Source organism: Malurus melanocephalus, unplaced genomic scaffold (assembly GCF_030028575.1).
Source record: "Malurus melanocephalus ecotype Western Australia unplaced genomic scaffold, MMel_1.1 scaffold_51, whole genome shotgun sequence".
NCBI lineage: Eukaryota > Metazoa > Chordata > Aves > Passeriformes > Maluridae > Malurus > Malurus melanocephalus.
The window spans coordinates 1,118,159-1,141,754 of record NW_026623283.1 but is presented as its reverse complement, the minus strand read 5'-3'; the positions used below and the strand labels follow the sequence as shown (position 1 = coordinate 1,141,754).

Sequence of the window (23,596 nt, the reverse complement as noted above, 5' to 3'; positions counted from 1 at the left end):
CTGACGCAACAAGCCACACTCCTCTGTGKTTTTTTTTCCCAAAATCTGCTTGTTAACTGTGATAGAGTATGTGCCATTTGTGCTTTAGGGGACTAACACCAGTTTACTGGTGCAAGCAACAACTTTGTCATTAAAAATTAATAGCTATGTTTTGATTAGTCCTGGGGCTCTGGTAGGGAGTTAAGCCCTTCCTTCAATAACCAGCAGTTACAGATACAGCAAGTGTTAATAACCTCATAGGAAGTAAACTAGGCAGGCATACACTCATTCCCAGAAATGGATCTCATGTAGCTTTTTGAGGCACTGTTCACACTTTAAACCAAAAGAGTGATTGATTTTTAATATGGAGACCTGGGTTGTTTGCAGCGCCCAAAGCTGCAGTCCCATAATGTTGCTTCCCATTTCTCTCAGACCGATGTTTAATGTGCACACTTGCCATACARTTTAAAACTTCAAATATCATCTGTTTGAGGAATGGAGAGGTGAAGAAATTCAATCAGGAGCAGCAGCTATTCTCAGACTTTTAGCAGCTGTGCTCAAATGTCAAAAGAAAAAACATAAGAAATCATGAGAAATTCCAATAGCTTTGTATCTGACATGAGCTTTTCAAGCCACAAATGAACTTTTATAGGGAAACAAGAATATGTATGCAGGTTATGTGGGAATGGAAAAGAGTTTCATATGCAAGCGTGACATGAAAGTTTTATCAACTGTTGGCCTAAAGGCTAATCGGAGCCTGGATTTCATTTCTGGGCCAAATGACAGCAGCCAGCTCTCTACCCCATCACTGCTGCCCTCAAGTCTTAGCTGGAGGAAACTTTCTGTTAAACGGAGCCCAGCAAATTAAAGGAAAACCCAAATTGAGGCATTTGAATGGTTGCTTTATCTTTAGGGATACAGTAACTTTAGGAGATACTTTAGGGATACTGTATCCCAGATGAAGGAAAGAGGTTGGGATTTTTTTTGAAAGGTTACTTTTGAAAGGTCTCTCTAGGTATACTGTAACCTTTCTGGAGACTGYGTCTTTAGGAATAGTGAGTCGGTACTTTGAACAGTAACAAAGCTGATCCTTAGGTTTTTTTTTACCCAAGGAAAAAAAAAAAAAGGTAGACTGCCACTTACTCTCTTWAGTAACCAGTCAGCTTAGTTGATTCTTGCATTTTAGAAGATAAACTGAAGCTGCACAAAGAAATCTTGAACCTTTGTCATGGCCAAGAAGCATGACTGGTTTTGGCAGCGGGCAGGGCTTTTCCAGTGGATCTACTGCAGTTTTCCAGCCTCAGCACTGTTATAACTTAGGAAGCTCTTGAAATGCAGCCCAACTTCAGTACAGCACTAGGGTGTACTAACAAGACATCATTTAATGTAGTTTTATTACAACGGGGAGAGATCTGGCAATATTAGTGTCCTCTACACTGCACTGTGCTCTAGAGATTTTCCCCCTGGCTTCATTCCAAACAATTGTAGGTTGACAATTATATTTTAAACTCAGTCATGCTATGGATGCAGGCTTGACTTACCGTATTTGGACTGAAGGTCAGTATCTATGGYTTGATTGTCAGGCAGCTGAGGAAGCAGGGAGTGTTCCTTGTCCTGTAAAGCACTCAGCATTAACAACAGGCTTTTTGGTGCCACTCCTCTAAAACTGTGGTTCGAGATTGCTATCACTCAGCCTCAAAATGGCTAAAAAGCTCTCCTGACAGCTCTTATCCAGACTCCACCTGAAATAAAAGAGAAAAGGGTACAGGAGTGGGTATGTATCAGAGACGGGGGAATATTCAGACATTCCTAAGGATTCAACATGGTCATTCAACCTCCCATTCCAAGACATCTAGCACTGTCAGTCCTACTCCCTTRGTTTTCCTTATAACTAATTTATAGTAAAGAGAGAAGTTGGTACGTGATATTTTGACATGACAGTAGCGTCATCAAAGATATTAAGGATATTCTGCAGCCTTCTCCAGGCTTATTCATAAAAACTTTATGAAAATAATCACACACTCTTCTGCATGAAACCATGCCTGCCGGCTGCCTGAACAGTGCTAATAGTATTTGTAAAAAGGAGGTAACTGACTGTGTATGCCAGGCCTGTAACTAAATATAATTTATATAATAGACATTACTCCTATACTATATACAGTTCTTCCTCTGTTTGTAATGATAAATAAATCCACAATAGTTCATGAACTGAGGCTTCTTGTTTGGCAGTTTATCCAACTTTTATGAACTAATCTACATGAAAATGGCACTTCTAATGGCACTTGGTGTCTATCAGTCTCTGCACATGCAGTATTTTTCTCTCTAAGTACCAGGAGGAACAAAGTAGAGGAACCAGTGATTTTTAAGATGAAACATTTCAGTCTGCAACCAAGACCTTTTAATTTGTAAGCTGTGTGAGAAATGGAATAAGAACACCTGATATCCTCCAGATCTGGGCCTTTTGGAGTCTCCAAGGCTGACAAAGAGCATAGTTCCCTGCAGCCTTTCCCCTGCAGAGAAGATCCAGATGTTCTCCAGTATCCAGCCACGTGCTGACACAAAATTCTAGTATTTTCATTATCTCAAAGACCCTGTGTGTCTCTGCCAGGTCCGTTATAACAGGGAGGGAGGTTCCCAAACTTTATAAATACAGATGTGGACAGGCACAGAACATGTTTGGAAAACAATCATTTATGTAGAAAACCAGGCTGAAATATGAGCAAGACAGTCAATATAACTTGGGCAATTCTCAAGATAGCTGGTAAAAAGCTTGATAAACATTGGCAAAAGTCTATGAATGGGACTGAGCACTTGCCACAGAACTGGCTAAACTGTACCACAGCATCCCAACAGCAGACTCAAGTACTCTAGTCTGCAGGAGTTAATCTTACAGTATCACCAAGAACAGCCTCAAAAGAAATAAGACTTTCATTCAGTGGTCACTCAGCCTTAATTAAAAGGACACTTTTCAATTAAACTTCAATGTCATCTTATGAAAACAAGTTTTACACCTACTATATTTCTTTTGGACAAAACAGTCTGCTCAGCCGTATTCCCAACTGTACACTTTGTTTCTCCAAGCTTGCTGGCATCCACAGCTGTTTAGAAAAAAACTCAGTTATGTCAACTGCTAGGATTTTCTACAGTACATATTACATCACCTTTCCTGAGAAACTTGTCTGAGCAGATCCCTTTTCTTACTTTCTTGTTTCGTACTGTCCTTCACATTCCTCTTTCARTATTTGTTGTTCTCTTTTTGGAAGCTTGGTTGCTGGCATTTTAAGGAAAGGTTACATAGCAAAAGGAGTAATAGAGTTTTTTTCTCCCTATCCCATAGTCCTGGAGAGAAACCCTCTGTGTGTGGCACCTTTAGAAAAAGGTTTTCCTTAAGAAGAACCTACAGGATTCACTGCCAGTTTCAGAATAAGAAAGTAAATTTGGAGTGTATTATTTTGGCCTTTTAATTCTAAAGGTGGAGAAGTAAGGAGGAGAAAGAGCAAGAGACAAAACAAAACAAAGACACCAAATTAAGCTGTGCAAGTAAAAAGTCAGATCCCTAAATTTTATCCTCATCCCTGATAACTGGGTGACTGTGTCTCTGATCAATTCGCTCTTGTGCTTTTGCTTAATTCTTGAGTCTTGGTCCTTATGAAATGGCCTTGGAAATCAACAGTCACACATCTTTGAAAATGCCCTCCATACAAAGATGTACCAAATGAAGTATGGTCCAGAGACAGCTGAAGGTGTTGGGAGCCTGCCCAATTCAGGTCCAAAGCCTTCATGGTAGGCAAGGTAAGAACAAAGTATGTTAAGTCTGGGGACAGGATTTTGAATAAGCTGGGAATGAAGCATAGAGAAAATAAAAAGATAAACATTTCCAACCTTAGGTGTATAAACTTGGGTGGCTTAATGCACATGCTCACCAGTGGGAATACATGTGCACACACATGTGAGCTGGYTGCTTGCTGTTGATTGAAGCAGGCTCTTGTATAGTCCCTCATTGCAGCACAAGGCGTGTACAGCGAACACAAACAGCCTGTTGGAGGGCATCACCTCAAAAATATGGTAAGGATGCTTATTGTGGCGACTGCCAAGTGGCTGAACATGAAGTCCAGAGGTATTTTTTATTCAAATGCAGGTCTTTCTTCTAAAAACAGTGGCTCCCATATGATCTTCTTGAGCAGATTGAGTTTTCCTATACAAACAATGGAGAAGGAAATCTAATTTCCAGTCTAGGAAAGGAAACACGGCTAAGTGAACACTGTTAGCAAGGGCAAGGATATTATCTCTGCCTGTTTGAGAGCCCACTGAGCTGAAAAATCTTTTCATTAGCTGCAGTAGTCTTTATTACACTTGATTTGAATGATCTGTTTAGGATTAAGCATTTCTTGAAAGACACACTACTTTTAATACCAAAGCATTTTCCATTCCATTTGCCTCATTTTAGCAAAATGCTGAATGATCTGAATGATCTGTGTCATGTTAAACATGAAGTGTAACTGAAGCACCCTGCATACTGCAGAAGCGCTTTCTGGACTTGCATGTTTTAAGAGAACTCTGAAAAATCGACAGAAGAAAAAAAACCACAAGAAAGCTATTTTAAGCAAGCAGCCATAAATTTAGTACAAACAGGCCCTTCTCTTTACTGGAAAACATTTAAAGACATCATAAAAACAAACAAACAAAACAATTCAAAACCACTGTGCTTCAACAGCAAAATCATCTAAAAATTAGCTTAATCCTTTTAGGATCGGGAGTCTGGACAGATAACTAAAGCAATGGATAATAAAATAGCCAAGTACTGGGTACCCAGTTAATGTATTAGCATGCTGATGATGGCATATAAACAATGCTAAAAGAACACGAAAATTATTAAAGCAGAAGACAACACTTACTGCTCAGCTGGAATTACTGCTTAGGAAGTCACTAATAGACATTCATAATGAATACTAGAAGTGAGCACAGGCAGAAACTTGCCTGTTACCCAAATGAGTATGACTTATACTGAATGTGTCTCTCACTAATCTTTCTCAGAGTCTAAACTTCATTTCCAGAAAGGCAAGATTTTTTGGGAGGTTCCATTTTTCTACTTAAATGCAGAATCAGACACATGGTGTTCTTCTAAGAGCTCTCTGGGTTTTGGTTTCTTCTGAGCAAAAAGAACATCAAAGAGTAGCAAAGTCCAAAGCACCTCATCCAAACTTAGTTAGCCAACCTTCCAGTTCTACATTGGACTGGGAATTTTATTCTCTTTTCTGGATGACAGAAAAGAAGAAGAAAGAAAAAAAAGAGCAGAAAAACTGGTCCAAAGCAGTATTCTGTTCTTGTTCCAGTTGATCTGTTGTCTTGGGTTGATTTTGTGCCAATCCTGTATTCMTATATTCCATCAGCTTGTAAGCCCAAAAGGTGCCTCTGCCTTTAAATGTGACCGTAAAAAGGGGSAGGGGCRGCTGGGAAGGCAGTGCGGGCAGTTAAAAGCYGGGCTGCCATRCTGCYGTGGGCTTTTTGAGCTYAGTTTGCTGCGTGCAGGGGAGTTACATTGTTGCCATTTAGCTAGCTCRTGTTTGTTAGCTTGGGCAAACAGCTCTCCCTGGACTGCTATTCCTTTCTGCAACTCCTGTGATTTTTCTAGAGAGGATTGGCAGGGCTGTGGTCCGAGAACCAGGAGGCAAGTGCCGACCAGCCGGAYGCTGGCAGGAACAAGCCACACYGCTCATCCYGGACTCTAGSAGAAGCCAAGCCGGTGACAGAAAAGCACAYWGAGCCCTCTGTTTCATCCACWGTGAGGAGWGGACTGCTCCAGGTTTTGCCACTGTTGCCTGAGAGGCTTCTTTTTTKACACTGTTGCTTCTTTTCMCGGGGACAGGGGCTGYGCCATCTTTCTCCGCACCACTGGCTGAGTGGCTGTGGGGGRAGGGGTGGCATGCGTTCCTGGACTTTCAAATATCCAACAGTTACTTTTTTATCTGTCCTGTGGGCACTGTGTTTTGTTAATAAACTACTTTTTTTTTTCTCTTCACTTTTTCGCGAACATCTATTTCATATTGGTGGGAAAAAATTATCAAATTTTTCACTTCAGACGAAACGTTTACTCTGTAAYGTTTTTTCTCTGAAAACATTGTCTCAAACCAAGACATGTTTAGGATTTTGTCACTGGCCTTTGCTAGACCATTCTTTGTATGAAAAATAGCACCCCACCATGGTACAGTGGAACCCCCCTGCCCCTTTTTACAGAAATCACTCTATTTCATGAGCTCTTTCCCACTTTTCCTGTTTTAGGAGTCTCAGGTGAAGAGGCAGCTGCATCATGCCAACCTATTGGGATGTGTCTATGAGGTGTGTCTTCCAAAAGGTCTGAATCAGGATTGCAATGACCGAGTCAGATGCCTAAAGTAGGGAGGCAATCTCAATCCAGACTACCCTTTCCCCTTCCTGAAATGCTGAAGTTACTGATTTTTTCCACTTGCTTTTTCAGTTGGATTCTGATTTTCTGGACTCYGGATTTCTGTTAGAAAGGGGTGATAATGCATCTTAATTTCTAAAGCACATAAGAATGCTKCAGTGAGAGGTTCAGATAGATAACTTCTGAGAGATTCAGAAGTGCTACTGAGGAGCAATTCTGTGACATACAGAAGTCTTGTGTATGACAGGCTGCTTCACAAGTAAATCCAGCTGGGTTAGTAACAGGCTGTAAGCTATGGCATTTAGAGAGAAAAGGCAGACTCAGGACAAACAAAGGGATATGACATAGAAAGAGAACTTATGACTACATTTTGCCTTCCCCCCTTCAATTTTTACCCTTCCTCCCTTCTTATTTCATTCCTTGTCCTCCCACTCTTTTGCAAAAATCAAAAAATGGTCAYTTTATAGCTACAGACCATTTGTCAAAGATTTATCTCCTCCCTCTCTGTATGAGTTAATAATTCCCATGAAGCTTTCTGGGGTGATGAGTTAGTAGCACAAAGAAATGACAGATTAGATGTGATATTTATTTCCCTCTGCTTTTTTTTTTTTTTAAAAAAAGGGCTGTCTCCTCTATCTGCAAGAATGGAGGAAGGGGTAATCAAATGTACTGTAGCTGGGAGCTCTAAGGATARTATCTCCAAACTCTGCACCTTCCAGTAAAAGCCTTGTAGTTTTTGTATTCTTTTTCCTGTATGTTTACTCAGCAACGCACTATTTTAGAAGTTTCAACATTCATCTTTAAACATTAATTGCCAAGGCATGATTGCTTCAAAAATCCAATGCCTGAGGCCAGGGCCTAGGAAGTGGAAAATGTAATTTCAGAAAGCAATGAGAACAAATGCTGAGCGTTTTAACTGCAGGTTGGTACAAATTACTAACAGTTAAGCAAAGCTCATTTTTGACGAATATGTTGTTCTGAATCTCAAATTCAAAACTTAGCAGTGAGTTGCCTGGGGTTTGTTCTTTCTCCCCTACTCTCTTTGTAAAAGTCTGAGAAATGGATGAATTTTTGAGAGATACAGGAAGTACTTTTCTAAAAATACTGTTTAAAATTTTTAAAAGAGAAAGAGAATAGAGAAATAGAGAGAGGAAGAAAGGAAGGAAGAAAGAAAGTGAGGAAGAAAAAAAAGGGAGTAAATTATGAATGCAAAGTCAGGCAACGGTTGCAATAGTCATTGGACAATTACTGTGCTCTTTTGGAGTTTCAYCTCAGGGTGAAGGCTGCAGTGATTCTCAGCATATGTCTCCATCTCCCTCAGTTCTGCTGAAATTTCCCTGGGATCATCAACAGTGTAACAATGGATCAGGCCTGCTTCATCATGTGTGGCAACACAAGACTAAATGCTGCTGTGACTCAACATTGCCACACCAGATGTCCCAGCTTGATGCCAACAGAACCGCCGCAATAGCAATGACATCTTCAACTCCACCCTTCTGGCCCTGCTACTGGCAGAACAGGGACAGCCCTGTGTGAACACCTTTGCAGGGCATCAGAGGCATTACTTTTCACACAAGGGAGAGAACTTGTTCATTCTAGTCCCACACTGCCACACCTGGGAAAACACATCAGATGGAGATATGACTCATGGCCCCTGATGGGTTTGAGGCTGGTTTCCTGTGGACAGACCACATGAGCAGAATCTGTGATGGTCGTAAAATTGCATTTGCACACAGAAGTCTGGAGGCTAAAGAGACTACAAATTGTGATACTCATATTTTCTAATTCTCATGTTTGCTGGAAAACTCCAGTTGTGCTCCTGGGTGTTCTCAGAAGCACTTCTGGCCTCATRGCACCTAACAGCTTGCGCCTGCCTCCCTGGGATTGAGAGATGTCGTGCCACTTCACTACCACATGGCCTGAACAACCAGGTATACAAAAAACACTGCATAACCCCTCTTTCATCCAGAGAAGTGAAGACAAGGTGTTTGTGATGATGGTCCTTGTGTCCCACCTCCTCTCCCACTTGCTCTTAACAGTTCTGTACTGAAGGAGTTTCAGTATTTATGTGACTGGAAATCTGTTTTGAACACTCTGAGTACATTCTCTTGCGAATTCAGTATGCACCCTTCTGTCAAATGARGAATAAAAGACCTCCTTTACCTCATGGATATTCTCACCAGGCCTGTACTGCAGACCCTTGCTCACAGGCCAGTGTTTGCAGGATGGCTCATGACCACACTGCTTCCTGCTGAGTGGGCTGGCTGCACCCACACTGCACAGTGCTTAGCTTGCATCTCTTCTCRTGACCCTGTAGCTAATTGGCAGTATTTTCTGTTCATGGGCTTGGTGGGGTTTTTTTCAGTTCAAAGTATGAAGAGTACTACTAACAGGTGTATGCTGCAGGCCATCAGAGCAGTGCTGTGTCAAAAAACTATAATGCCAAAAAAAACAAAACCTGTTGTGTGCTCTAGGAAAAGGATGGGTGAGAGTACAAATTATACTATTGCCTACCTTGAATCCTTGCTGAAGCAAACACATTTGGTGTCTTCCACATGTATCCTATCTGTTTGGAGCAAACCTTGCAGTGATCTACACAGCTGACATCCCACTGGGGATACCGAGGGATTTGTTCCAGGAGAGTGCTCTGACACTGATGGATATCTGGCATACTGACCATAGGTAATATGAATGACCAGGAAAACCATTCCTGGAGAAGAAGAGCAGTGTGCCAAATTCAGTCGCAGCATTTTTAAGCAATAGCCATTCTACTTCGACAGGATCTATGAAATTCAGGACTCCCTCAGACAGAGCACCAAGCAGAACATCAAACCCAAGCGAAACATGGTACTGTACAGCAGCCCKCAGTGGGTGTGTAAGTTGTTAAGATGACACACATTTTCCACTATTTTATCTCACACTTTCAGATAATCCAGGTTAGKGCTGCATTTGTAGGGTGATGTCGGGAAGTGTGCAGGAGAACACTGGGGCTTGCACTATCTCCCACCCTGCCCTTCTTTCCCAGAAATCCAGTGGCCAGTTTCAGCACTGTATTATGACAGGTATGACTGGGAAACTGAGATCAGTCTCCTGTGCCTCTGCCCTTTTGAATGTCACTGCTGCTCCACASAAACCCAGCTGCCATTATGCTTTCCTGACCGCCTCTAAAATGATTGTCAAGGACAGAAAATATTAATTAAATTTTAATTAATAAATTGAATACTGTGGGGTTAATTATAGCTATTTACAGGGAGTGTATGGGATTTGGAGGGCTTACCTTCTGGTGTTTTTGCACAGTGTTGCCTCTTCCCCTAAGCTCTAATTAGCTACTTTTTTTCTTTTTAATAGCCAGCCTTCAAATGACTGCTCAGTAGCTCCCATTTTGTTCCTCATCAGCAGTCCTGCAGCACAGCTGCTACAAAGTGCAGCCCTGCACTTTGCCTTGAAGGGGGCAGGTGATAAAGAATCTATGAGAAGTGGCGTAAACCAACAATATGAACTAAAAACAAAAAAAAAAAGGGAAAAAAAAGGAGAAAAAAATAAGAGGTCCAGTCCAACTCCTAAACCATGTCAAGCAAAGAAACTATATAAGAAGCAAAGGACATGGGAAGAAATAAGAAGGAACTGCAACRTTTGAAGCTGATGCAGTCAAAAATGTTCTCTCTGTATGCAGCCCTCTTGTTCAGCTACATGTTCTGCTTTTCTGCCTATGCACAATGCCAAAAGCCATCAACAGCAGATAAGCACCTGGGAAAAAGCAAACTGYTACAGCACAAAGTCAACTGTGAAATTCAAAACAATTTCTCCTTTACTCCTGATTTTCAACCTACACATTTCTTCCCTAGTGGTAAAATCTTTTTAAAATTTAAGTGGGCCTAATTACCTGTACTTCTAGTTACTCAGTACAAAGCTATAAAGAAAAAGGGTCCTTTCAGGACACTGTCAAAGTGAAAGCACACGGTAACACATTGTGCCCTAATATGAGGAGTTTATTCCAGACAGCTTTTCAATCTCATGCCACTAGATGAAAACTAATACTGCCTAAAAACCAACACAGAARAGAGCTTTGGGAGTTTGGGAGTATTTTGGATGTTGTTTTGTTGGGGCTTTTTCAAAAGTGACCAATATGATCAGYAGGCAGACCACTGCTTTCCCTCAAGTATCTGCTCCTGCCTGCTAAGTATTCATGACTGAATGGCTGCCATGGAGGGAGCAGAGGGCTGGCACCAGCACCACAACCGGTAGCTGGCYTGGTGCCTGCCTTCTCCTCCTACCACAGCAGCTGGCTCCGAGTGGTAGGCACAGGAGACTGGTTTGGGCTCCTGCTGAGATGAGACTGAGTGAAGAAAAGAAGGAAGAAAATATGCTGGGTTTTTTTATTTTTTAATTTTTATAATCAAGAGTAATAGTGCTAGTAAGGGAAAGTGGGGAGACACTGGCCAATATGGAGAGCAGGAAATCTCCAAAATTTCACATGGAACCCTGTGGTTTCTGAGGTTGGAAAACCATTGTCTAAATTAAGAAAGCTATCTTCCATGTCGAGAAAGGAAGCGTAATAGCCAGAATCACATTTGCAGGAAAAACCTAACTTGTCTGACTCCTCAACTGTGCTCCAAAATTTTGTCTACTCTCCTTTGCAGAAAACAGTTTCACTGCCCAGGGATGCTGAGCTGAAAGCCCTCCAGCACCAAGGTGCCCCCTCACCCCATGCCTTGGTTGAAGGTCCTGGATCACAGTGCAAAACTCCTGCTTCAGGTCTACCTTTCACAGAGATTTCCCCAAAGCAAAGAAAATAAAATACCATCCCTTCTAGTAATTGGAGTTGTGACACCTGAGAAAYGTTTGCCAGCATGTGTAATAACTCATCTGTTGCAAGACATGGTTTTTAAAAAAAGCAACCCTGAACTGTGTCTTCAATCAGGCSTTTCTCCACTTCAACAGCAAAACTAATTTTGTAATGAGGAGGTAAAGATCCTGCTGCTTAGAGCTTCTGCTACTGCTAGGACTTAGCTGCTTATTCAAAATCCCAAGATCCCAGTCACAGCGTTGATTGGTCGCCCCCCAAGCCTGTAACCCGTAGGCTCAGAGTCCTGGAGTCAGGCAATGAGAGCACCGGCTTAGTTACAGGCTTAAAGGGCTGAGAGCCTTTAAGGAGGCTGAGATCCTGGATTAGCCRGAGTGTTTCTAAGCGGGGCGGAGGTGCCCGCCCGGCTGGGCCAGACAAGAGAGAGCAGCCGGCARGCTCGGGCTGCCGGTGCCACCTTCTGGACACAGGAGCAAGCGTTATTCACCTTCCCCTTTGGATGGCAGAACGCTAAGGAAAATGGCTAAATTTCACCCCCAAGTCTTGCTTTTTTTTCGGTTCCTCCCCGCCTCCCTTTTAATCTATCATCATTAGCACATAACTGAGGGACGAGCTGCCCCAGCAGGGTGGCAGCAGCAGAATCCAAGGACAGCTGCACAGTGCATCTTGCCTCCTGTGGAAAAGTACGCACCACAAGGTTGCAAGAATGTTCCCKGCCTTTAGCATTTCATCTTCTTCAAGCATTCCGTTAAACAGCCAAGGCTGGCAGAAGTAGACACAAGACTCAATTAAGAAACATCTGTGCATTTCAGGGATGAAAAGCAGGGGTATGCAAGGGCACCCTGGTTAACACCAGCAGCGACATCTCAGRGACTCACAGAGTATTTATTTCAGCAGGTGTTTATTTGAGCCTGTGGACAGGGATCTGACTTACCTTGCAATTAGCTTTAATGGACATGTATGAGTGCAGATATCATAAAATCTTGCCATTTATGCCAACAGCAGTTGTGTTCTCACAGAGAATTGTGCTCTGTAACATCCAAAACACAAACTGTTGCATGTGGTTACACCACAGGCATTTCTGAGAGGAAGGCTAAGGTTAGAGAGGCCACCTCATTCTGAAACAATCCAAAGCTATATCTCCCATGTACAGCAGCTGCAGTTCTTTTTATTTCTTACAGCTGCAGAGTGGGACTAGACCACTGTCTTCCAAGGGATAAATGGGATACATATATCCAACACAGTCCTCCAAACTGGCTTGCAGAATAAGCTTGGGAGCTACTTTTAGCACAGAGATGTCTCCAAGAAATGGTTTTAAGAGCACAATTAGGAGTGTCAGGCCAGAAAAAAGCTGTGAGGTTGGAAAAAAATGTCTGAACTGGTAGAAAGCAAAGAGGAGCCAGAAGGAAAAGCTAAGGGGACAGTCAGAAARCAAAGAGCAATGAAAAGCTGCAGGCTGCAGAGTGCAGTGCTGCAGAGCTCCACATTGAAGACTTGTTCTTTTGCCCCAGACTAAGATGGAACTTATGAAATATGGACTTTGAAGCTGTCAAATGCTTGCAGCAGCAGCAAGCAGGCATGCTGCATCTAAAATAAAGGGTCTCAATTTTGTGGCAGCTGTTTTAGGGTTTACCATAACATGAGACAGTGACAATGGAGGCAATGGGCCTTATGAAATGTAGACAAAATTAAATGTGGCCTGCAATGGTAACTGAAATGATTTAAGTATTACACAAATGCTGCTGCACTTCTATACTGCAAATGACGCTTCCATTTCAAAGGACAGGGCTCAGCAGTGATATGGAGTCAGGCTGAAGGACCCATAAAACAAATGTGCAGCAATAGTAAGGCAATATATTTATTTCAGAATGATATTTTTAATGGCATTTGTTCTTAAATATGTAAACAATTATATGATAAATACCAGCTGTATGGAAACTAAAGCCACACTGCAGCTTTGATATTGCCATGTTGCTGTAATGCAACCCAGTTTCAGATGCTGACCATCCAGGTTGCCAGTTTTTACAGTTCAATCAGTACCTGAGTTGAGCTGCTGCACAGCAGTCCCAAATATATGTATTTTTACTGCTTGTTTGTGCAATGGCTTCACTCAATTTCTTCTAATCTAGATTTATTAAATATAGCAATAAGCTATCTTCCACACCAGTGTAATCAGAGTAACTGATGATAACAGCAATTTATTTATGTCAAGGCATCTAATTCCTACTGCTGTTGAGTCTCATTTCCTATAGCTCTCCAGGACACAGAAGGATATGGACAAATCCTGACTTGAAGTAAGTTTCAGAGAGATCTGGGATTCTGAGCCCTGCAGAAAGAGATTTATAGATGCACTTCTCTCTGGCACTGCTATATACTGTTGTATGATTTATAACAAAAGGTGTCACTGAAGTACTTCTTCTCTCACTGAGCATCATCTCCATTTATAAATTTTATAATTTCTGGTCTGTATTGATTTTAAAACCATCTTTAACATGCAAACAACTGTTTAAYGCACTTTGACCCCAAAGCAGGGAATTTGCACTAGTATTCCCAATCGAATGTTTGTCCTTTCGTGTCTATGCATTAGGGCTCYGTTTAAAATCTGTCCATGTCCCTAATCTCCCTGGGGAGCTTTCCCTGAATATTCAATGCTAGTCCACAGTCTGTAACAAAATGGGGGGGGGGCGGGGGGGGGTGGGAAGAGAGACAGAGAACACTGTTTATGCATAAAGTTCAAGGGCCTTTTCACATAAAAAAACATATGCATGCACAAAAGCACCTCAACTACGCAACCTGGCATTTCCACAGCAAAGATGTGACAGTGCATGCAGTTTTTCAAGTTAACTAATTTATAATAAGGGCATCAGACATCTGAGCTCCAGATGCACTCATTCAGGCAGCCAAGACCATAAATAAAATGGAAAAGAATACTCTGACTCTGACATAGGTTTTATAGAGATGTGTTGAAGGTTTAGCAGATGGGTTTGCTATTTCAGCTTTTACCTGTGTAACACAGTAAATGCATAAAGCTGCTTACTTTCTTCTTGAATTCAAAACCTTTGCATTTGCTCCCATATGCTCCCATGAAGATATGGCTAATTTAAACAATGAGCAAAATCCTACTCCTCAGGGAAGCTGATAGCAAAACTCCCACTGGCTCCAGCAGGCTCTGGGTATTGTTCAAAATAAATGCAATTGGCTGAACTTGGCTAATAGCATAACCAGTACTATTATCGAATTTGTATTCTTCAGTCTATAGATTTGCCACCCTAATGCCACCCCTGGTGCTGCTTTCATCCCATGTGSAAGCACAAAACCCATGACACAGCTGTTGTCACCAAACCTGGAGTTGCTGCAGTCCCAGCCCAGGCTGACAACCAGCYCTCTCCCATGGAGAGGTGAGAAACCCTATCTTGAATTAGGATAAGATATCAAAATATATTTTCACATCACTAACTTTGTTTTGCTCAATCTACATGCTGTTCTAACTCCCAAAACATGTATAAGACATAAAAGACAGTATATCAGACAAGCAAAAATTGCTGAGTTTCAAAAAAGTTTGCCAGTTGAGAAATGAGTGTTTTCCCCCACACAGAGATCATCATCATCATCATCATCATCATCATCATCATCATCATCATCATCATCATCATCCAGTCTAGCTTTCATAAACATCTGAGTATTCTTTTTGAAGCCAGTGTGCTGTTTGGGCAGATGGCATGGAAATTTTACAGTCCATTTCATCCCTGATGTCTACACTAAATGCTCACTGTTAATAATGGAATATACACACAGATACACAGAAGAACATACATGTGTATACAGACGTGCTAAGAGAAGAAAACATTTCTGACRTTCTTATAAAGGAATTAAATTGGTGAAGGCAGACTTCTGAGCTCAGTACATACTAGAAGTGCATCCTCAAAACTGTGTATTTGGCTGACCTTAGGAAAATGGTGCACTGTGAGCCACTGTGAACAACTAAGGATGGGGCAATGATGGAGAGAAATACCAAGTCTGAGGCCAAAGCCTGCATCAGGAGGAAGCAACAGGGGCAACTCTAGCAATAGCCGATAGAAGAGGGAGTACAGGGAGCAGATTTCAAGGAAGTTGCTGGACTAATCCATGGCTGGGTACATCCTTCCAGAACTATCCTTAGGAGGCAATACTTCACTCAAGAGCTCTTGCAAACTGGGCTCTGCCTGTGTCCCCATGCCTTGGCTCAGTCCCTACCCAGATTCCCCATGCCTGCTGCTCTCAGGACCACTCCACATAATGCACCTCTGATTCCAGTCACAGCACTGCTTTATAATATGGCTCAGAGAAAGACAGAGGAGGAAGAAGAGAACAAACAAAATTGATGACTGATGACTCAATCTAACTAGAGAATGTGCTTAAAGCAAGTTTCACCAATGGCAGTGTTTTGCTGTTTGCTTTATCCCCTCCAGACTAGGTCATCCCAATTCCTTTTCTCCATTTAATAGTGACATAATTAAGTGGCCAGGAAGAAGCCRTCTCACCTATCATAAAAATACAGTACTCAGTAACCAGACGAGGCTACTGTTCAAGAGTCATGACCTCCACATTTAAGAATGTGGATTTAAGAATCTACTAGTCTGTAATTCTGAAGAACATGTTTATTAGCAAAATCCTGTTTTTATAAGCTGAAAATCAAGACACAGCTTCCTTCAGCACTGTACCASATTTATGAATCATGAGCCCTGTAGTCCATGAGATTTTGCTTTAGAAATAAAATTTCTTGCTCAACAGCAGAACACTTCAGTATTCTTTTTCTATAACTGCTGCTTAGTCTCAAGCCAGAGTAAAACAGCTCTGGAATTACACATGCACTTATAGTCCTCTTAGAGCTACCAGATTCAGTATAAAAGCATAAAGATGAGTTTCTAAGTGACATCTGCTCAATTAGCAGCATTTTCAATATATGGTTACTTTGCAACACTTGGCAGCTAAGTAAAGCAGGTCTAGCACACAATCAGACACATGGATTTTTTTTTATTTTTTTTTTGGTGGGGGGGGGGGGCAGTGCTAGAGGTTTCCCATATATCCCTTATTTCAAAGCAGGGAAAAAAACAATGGCCAGCTCTGTACCAAACCACAGGTCAACAGATTTCAATGGTCCAAGGTCAAAACTGGCCTCCAGCTAGCTGCACACACTTATCCCATGGGTATTAAACAGGAAACTTTTAAAGCTTAAAAATAGTTACAGTTATGTGACTTATCCTTGTACAAGGATTTTTATCATGTACATAAAGACTAGAAGCTTTCCCCTTTTGAAATGTTTGTGTTTGACACTTTCTCTAAAGCACAGCAAGTCTGTGTTTTTCTCTCTTGCACAGACTGTGAGTTGAGTTTTGTTTTGCAACTCTTTTTTCTTTCACAAATCAAGCTGTCAGCAGCATGGCAAGTAATTCTGTAACTGGGACACGTATGAGCTCTGTTCAGACTGCATCTCTGCCCCCAGTAAAGTCACCCTTGGAAACAAGAGCACTTGGGAATATCTTAGCACACTGTGAAAGCCTTTTTGCTACAGTTTACTTAGCTGAAAAGAAAAAAACATAATTCAAGAAAGACTCCAGAGCTTAGAGATACTGAAAGTATGTAGTCCCTGCTACTGCAGGTCACAACCTCTAAAGAGCACTGCGTTTGAATATCCACTTCTAGGGGACAATGCTTTTGGGCTGGGAGATAAACCTAGTTTTCTTGGACTGATATGAAAGCAAAAGCATAATATACGCCACTCTTCTACTACACAAACACTCCCAAAACTAAGGGAGTCCAGACCAATACCAAAGGGTCATGCTGTGCACAGCTAATTGATAGATGAATTGCTTTAGCCTGCTATTAACTTCTTTCCTTTGCCCCTTACTCATTGCCCTGTATCATGGCACGTAGCTGTCCTCTCATGTCCGGATTTCATCCCCAACACATCCATCCCATCTGTCCCCAGATGCCACCTCTAGCCTCCACATCCCAGGTGGCCCAGCTTACCTAACCTCTGCAGAGCCTATCTCCATCATCAGATGCACTGTGCTTAACCAACCCAGCCATGTAATTAGCAGTGCAGCTGCACAGCCACCAACCTGCCAGCACACATGTGGCAGACCACTTCTTGGCAACTATTAATCACATAAGAAACAGTACCTGAATGCAGGCAAGTCTTTCCACTCCTGAAACATGTAAAAGACATAAAAGCTTCTGGCCATGYAGAAAAGTGAACAAAATGAGTGGTAATTAACTCTCATGACTACAARGGCTAGCAACTTCAGCACTTGGAAAGGGGATTGGAGGCAGCTRAGCTGAGAAAGAACTGTAGTAGAACAAGTATTTGCCTGGGAGCAAACACTGCCTGAGTGCTTATTTTAGAATGAATAGTCATGTTAGTTAACTAGAACTAACTAACGAACAAATAGCTCATGTTACAGCACACTGAGGTACACTAGATGCATCCTTTGATCTACTGACTGACAAACCTACTGTAGAGTTCTTTTTTTCAGAAATAAAAAAAAAAAAAACCTTCATAGATGATTCTGGGTTTTGGCTCTGTCTTCTCACAGATTAATGGAAACGAACCTAAAATAGACTTTATCATACCATGATACATTTACATTCAGCAAGAGAATGTGGTTTGCAAAGAAAAAAAAAGAGGAACCAAACTAAAAGTTTTTTCTGTAAATCAGCACAAGACTATSTCTGTCAGGACAGGCAAGTTTTGGTGCACTACATGTCCTTGCTGTTTCTGACCTTTTAGCGCAACTGCAGCCTCTAAGCACCGGGATTTGGCCTACAGTTGAGGAGCATACTTTGCAGTCTGCCACACCCTTCATGCCAGTTACTTAAAATACCAGTGTGGACAACGAATATGACTCCCATGGTTTTCAAGAAGTAGGGGAAGAAAACTGGGATTTGGGGAGTGATTTTTAAGGCAGCCAAAATTCATCCTGAAAATTTTAAGTAAAATGTGTTCAGATTATTACCATGACAGTAAACATATCTCATCTRGAAACATGTGAATTAGGAGTAAAAGTTTCTTTTCTATATGAACCATTTCACACTGGTCATAAACTTAAGGGATTTGACAGGGATTAAAGATTCTCTTGTCAGCTGCTATGTCCTTTAATTAGCTTCCTAACATCCACACTGACTGAAGCAGCATGTTCTCAATTTACCAAATCAAGCTGTCTCTGTCCAGGTTTCATGGTAGCTCTGAAGACCTGAAAAAGAGCATTAAATGCAGTGATTCCTCTGCCCCCTAGTAGACATAATCTATTATATAAATTATCTTTTCTCCCAGCTTTAATGAAATGGACAACAAAAGTATTAACCTAATTTCCAGAAGATGGGTAAAGTGTGTGCGGCTTTTCATGATCTTTTGAGGAGAAATTCACAGACCATAACCTCATGTTGTGCTCTGCTATGACCTGTTCTCCTATTTTAGTTCAGGTCCACGGCAAACTTCACCACCTACATTCATTTACAACTTCACATCCATACCACAGGTAGGTAGGGATGGCCTTGGTTGCAAAGCACTTGAAAAGACTTAGGGTTCTCTGCCACAGACAACCCAGACCCTAACTGTTTAACCCAGCCAAACTTTCTTCACCCCTGTTTTGCACTCCCACCTTTAATTGTGGAGATGATAAAATCCTTCAACCTTTCCAACTAAATATTATTCTACTTTTTAAATGGTACACTCCCTAGGACAGAGGGTCAACCACATACTTACCCAGAACCAAGCACAAATCACACTTTGCTTTAATGTTTTGGGATCCCTGGGTAGGAATCAGCCCCTAAGATGTTAACCAGCATTTTTTCTAACAGCATTTTTWAAGTTCAAACCAATGGTAAATCAGACAAGGCAAATTCTCACGTTGGGCCATTAGGCGTTGGGCCATGTATCTCGTTTCCATCCTCCTGTCTTTCTGTGCTTTAGGTGATTCCAGGCAAGTTTYTTGCTGATCTCTTACACTTGTTTTAKAACAAGTGCCATCTTACACTGCTGRAGCCATGCAGTAAACTTTAATAACACTAACTGCTCAGCTTTGACAGGACATAGCTATTTTTACTGGATTACTTTWCTGGCACAGCTCTTAAAGCACCAAATGATTTGACACCTGTAATTTTATACTTGGAATAACATAAGGTATTCATATTTCTTTTGTAATGTAAGATAAAAGCAAACACTACATAGGTTCTCATTCCAGTGCTGCTGTCTGACAGCTATTTGCCCAAGGAGAAAAAAGTACTGTTACATTACAGAATAKGTGGAAAAGAAAAAGCTATGGAAAAGAAATCATTAAACAGCTAACTTATTCCCCTGCTAGCACTAGACTATTCCCTGCAGCATGTTTCAGAGTGTTTTGTCCAGTCTGGTTTTACAAGTTTCACATTACTTTTATTTATATATTTAATACAGCACTGAGTCCCATGTGGTTTGGTACTGCTTATTTTCYTTGTCTTTCAACTAGAAGACTCAGTGCTAGACCAGCTGTTCATATAGAGTCAGCTCCAAAACTACTGAAAAAATATCTGGACTCTTTCCACTGACTTCAACAGGCTTTGGATCAGGCTCAGGAAAAGACGACGAATACATTTCATGTAAAACTAAGCAGGTTACAGTCAGCAAAGTATAAAGAGGATTAGCTGTGTACAATCCAAAGGCACGTTACCCTGCGTGCTGAAATGCCTGCCTAACACAGTTTCACTTTCATGGAGAGAAAGGGCCAGATTCGTTTCTGGTGCTCTACCACAAAGTCAACACTACCATGCAAGGAATGAGTGTGATCTGGAATTTGCTCAATTAACCTCATTACAACTGGGATTTTCCTAAACTAGAGGTGAAAAAATCTATTTTCTAAAATTGCAAAACCAATAAGCAAATAATAGACTCATAGAATGGTTTGCATTGGAAGSGACCTTAAAGGTTCTCCAGTTCTAAACTCCCTGCCATGGGCTTTTTGCTTTTCAGTTAAGTTTAGGCCTCTAGACTAGAGACCCTATGGAATACRTATCAGGAAAAACACAGTGGGTTTTGTCTCTTACCTCTGTCAGGGAAGGATGAACTCTCTTTTACTTCAGAACTTAAAATGGGTCATATTTGGTTTAAGACACACATATCCAGACCTTTGCTTTTTATCACCAAAACAGGTGGGTAACCCCAAACCAATCTGCGTATATTTTACGGAGCACTGATACTACAACACCCTCCCACGGTGTATGCTTTGAGTGCATGACTTCTAAAAGCCAGAACGCCTTTTATCAGGTATTATTTTATCMGTAGGGCACTCATTCTGAACAATACCACCAAGTGATGATGGTGGTGTGCAGTTATTTTTCCCACCCTTTCAAAGTTCACAATAAAATGCGTCAGTGTTTGGGATGYTGTCAGCTGCTGAGAATGCTTTAATCAACCAGAATTTTTTGTTCTGCTCCCTCTGTTCCCTAGAGACAGGGGACTTCATGGCACTGCTTTGTTGTACAATGTGTACAGTTATAACCTACACTAAAAGTATGCCATTAATGAACGAACTGGGCGTGTGTGTGTCAAGCAGATGAGAATGTTCTTTTGATCTTCTGAGCTCCACCACTTTGGCAGACGGATGTCTAAACTGCTTTACTAAGTCTTCCCTCATTCCTCAAACAATTTTGAAGGAAAAAATCATAATTTCATCATGCTTTGATTTTCTGCTTTTCTAATTCAAATCTAGCTGGATGTAAGGGGGTGGGGGAAAGGATTTCTTTAGTTTTCAATTTTTCAGGGGAGGTAGAAGGAATATTTCATATGCTTGACACTTTCTGAGGCAGCCAACAGAAMCTTCTCAAATTTCTGTTTAATTTCAAAGCAGTTTTCACACAATATGGGAGGTGTATGTAGCTTAGGTAAAATTTTGAAACTAATTCAACAGAGCAAGACAATGGATTCAAAGTTTTTCTGACGATAACAYAGAATCAGAATAAGCATGTTTAAAAATCATAGGAATTTATGAAAATTATTATAGCAATGGTTTTAGCCTCCAATGTATGAATAGCCATGAAAAACAAAACCCAACTGGTGTGAGGCCACAGAAACATATGGAAGAAAGTTTATATGCAATTATCTGTAGAAAAACTATGTAGAAAATCCTTGATGACCCTTCCAAATATATGAGTCTAATACGGTGTTGTGACAAAAAACTGTGAATCCACCCCAGTTTTCCCAGATTGAATGACATAACTGTAAATGACAAGGAGGAGGGAGAAAGAGGCAATGTAGGACCTCTGCTCTGTAAAAGAAACAAATCAAATTACCACTTCACAGGCAGCTAARATGATCTAACCAGCCACTTGAAAAAGTGAGAAGTCAGGTCTCTCAACCTCTTTGCCAGCCTCCCAGCTGCACTTGSAACAGCTTGGTACTCCTGAACATAGAATCATAGAAATCGTTYGGGTTGGAAGRSACTTCAAAGATCACCTAGATTCCAAAACCCCCATCACCAGGCATGCTACTCACTAGATCAGGATACTCAAGACACATGCAATCTGGGCTTAAGTACTTTCAGGGATGGGGCATTCCTCTGGACAAGCCACTCCAACATCCTCACAGTAAAGCATTTCTTCCTAAYATCTAATGTAAACCTACTCTYAGTTAAAAACTATTCCCCCYTGTCCTATCATCACAGGACTTGTAAGAAGTCTCTCTCCARTTTTTTTAAGTYCCCTTTAGGTACAGAAAGGCTGCTCCAAGGTCTCCCTGGAGTCYTCTCTAGGCAAAACATCCCCAACTCTCTCAGCCTGTCTTCACAAGAGAGGTRCTCCAGCCCTCTGAGCATCTTTGTAGCCCTCCTCTGGATATGTTCTAACAGGTCCGTGTCCTTCTCATGTTGGACAAAGGACTCTACGTAGGGTGTCATGAGAGCAGAGTAGAGGAGCAGAATCCCCTCCCTTGCCCTGCTGGCCRTGTTGCTTTTGATGCAGCYCAGGACAYGGTTGGATTTCTGGGCTGCAAGTRCWTATTGGGTCRTGTCAAGCTTCTYRTCACCCAATATCCCCAATTCCTTGTCCCCAGAGCTGCTCTCAATCCATTTTCTGCCCAGCCTATCTGTGCTTGGGATTGCCCCAAYCCATCTGCAACCCATAWMTTGCACTCGGCTTTGTTGGACTTCTTGAGGTTCACACAGGCTCACCTCTCAAGCCTGTCAAGTGTAACCCCTTCCCTCCCACCACACAGCTGGGTATCATTGGCAAATTTGCTGATCCTCTACCTTATGTCTGTCATTTAGTCAGCTATTTATCTCACTATTCTAGAGAAAGCTACCACTTTCCTGTTGCTTCTTTTTCTGGGCTAATAGGACAAATGGAGAGACCCAACATATGTCAGAACCAGCGCATGGTAAGCAGCAGAATTACCAAGACCAAGGACTCCTGGGAGRGAAAAAGAACTGGGGATTGCCACCTCTCTCTTCTGTGCAAACTGAGATTGTCTGAGGGTGTCTCACGGAAGAACTGTCTTAGTGCTAGGACTTGTTATTAGAAGGGAAGGGGGAACTGAAAGGAGAAGCGGAACAAGTAAGGGTCCTGTTGCTTTGGAGGAGTGTATATATCAGGGTGCAAACTAGAGCAGTAGAAATCCCAGAGGATTTCATGGGTAGAWAAAACTAAGCATATGCAGCATCTGCAACACACAGGAGCCACGGATGTATAAGCAATATGCAAATATCTATGCAGTTCCCCCGTGAAAGCATGAGGCTGACTGCACAGCCTCCATAGCTGCACAACGTGTCTGCATCAAGTCTGCTGTTCCTGATGTTTTGCTCTTCATATGCATGGCTGGAGAGCACAGCACATACACAGAGCTGCTCCAGTGAGGGGCTTCATGTCCTCTAGCTGCTGTGTGTGCTCACARTGCTGACATCCAGAATTCGCAGGCATGCAGCAACCAGTTCAGAAATGTCTGCTCTCTATAGATACCACACATCCAGAAAGCCCAGACAAATTTATGAAGCCCTCAAAATCTGCCTAAATGTGATTTCCAGGTGCAAAGAGTAAATGTGTCTGGGAAAAGGAAGCCTGCAGCATCTATGAGTGCCTTGCTACTCACAGAAAACCAAATGTAGGACACCAGAGGTTTAGGAACACCTGTTCTGATGAAGTAAAGGTGGGGCTGGAGCTTAAGTCTCAAATTCTTCATCTGTTTTCTCCACTGACTTGATTTACTACAATTACATTTTACAATGAATTTGAGAGGACATGCTTTCACATAATGGAAATATGACAGGTGTCTCACAGTTCAGCTTCACAAATGTTCCTRTTACTGAGGCCACTACAAAAGCTGCATAATGAACTTATTTCAGGTCTAGACACCCAGGAAGAAAATAACTGTACATGAGTAAGAGGCTATGTACTAAGATGAGAAT

General features: G+C 41.7%; 1 protein-coding gene across 1 annotated transcript in view; it reads right to left on the bottom strand.

Moving 5' to 3' along the window:
- LOC130573118 (cytochrome c oxidase assembly factor 1 homolog) overlaps nt 1–23,596 on the bottom strand; it is a 52,916-nt gene that overhangs the window by 22,286 nt on the left and 7,034 nt on the right. The window contains exon 2 of the mRNA XM_057365330.1: nt 1,521–1,721. The gene's annotated coding sequence lies outside the window, so the exon portion shown is untranslated. The remainder of the gene's footprint in view (nt 1–1,520; nt 1,722–23,596) is intronic.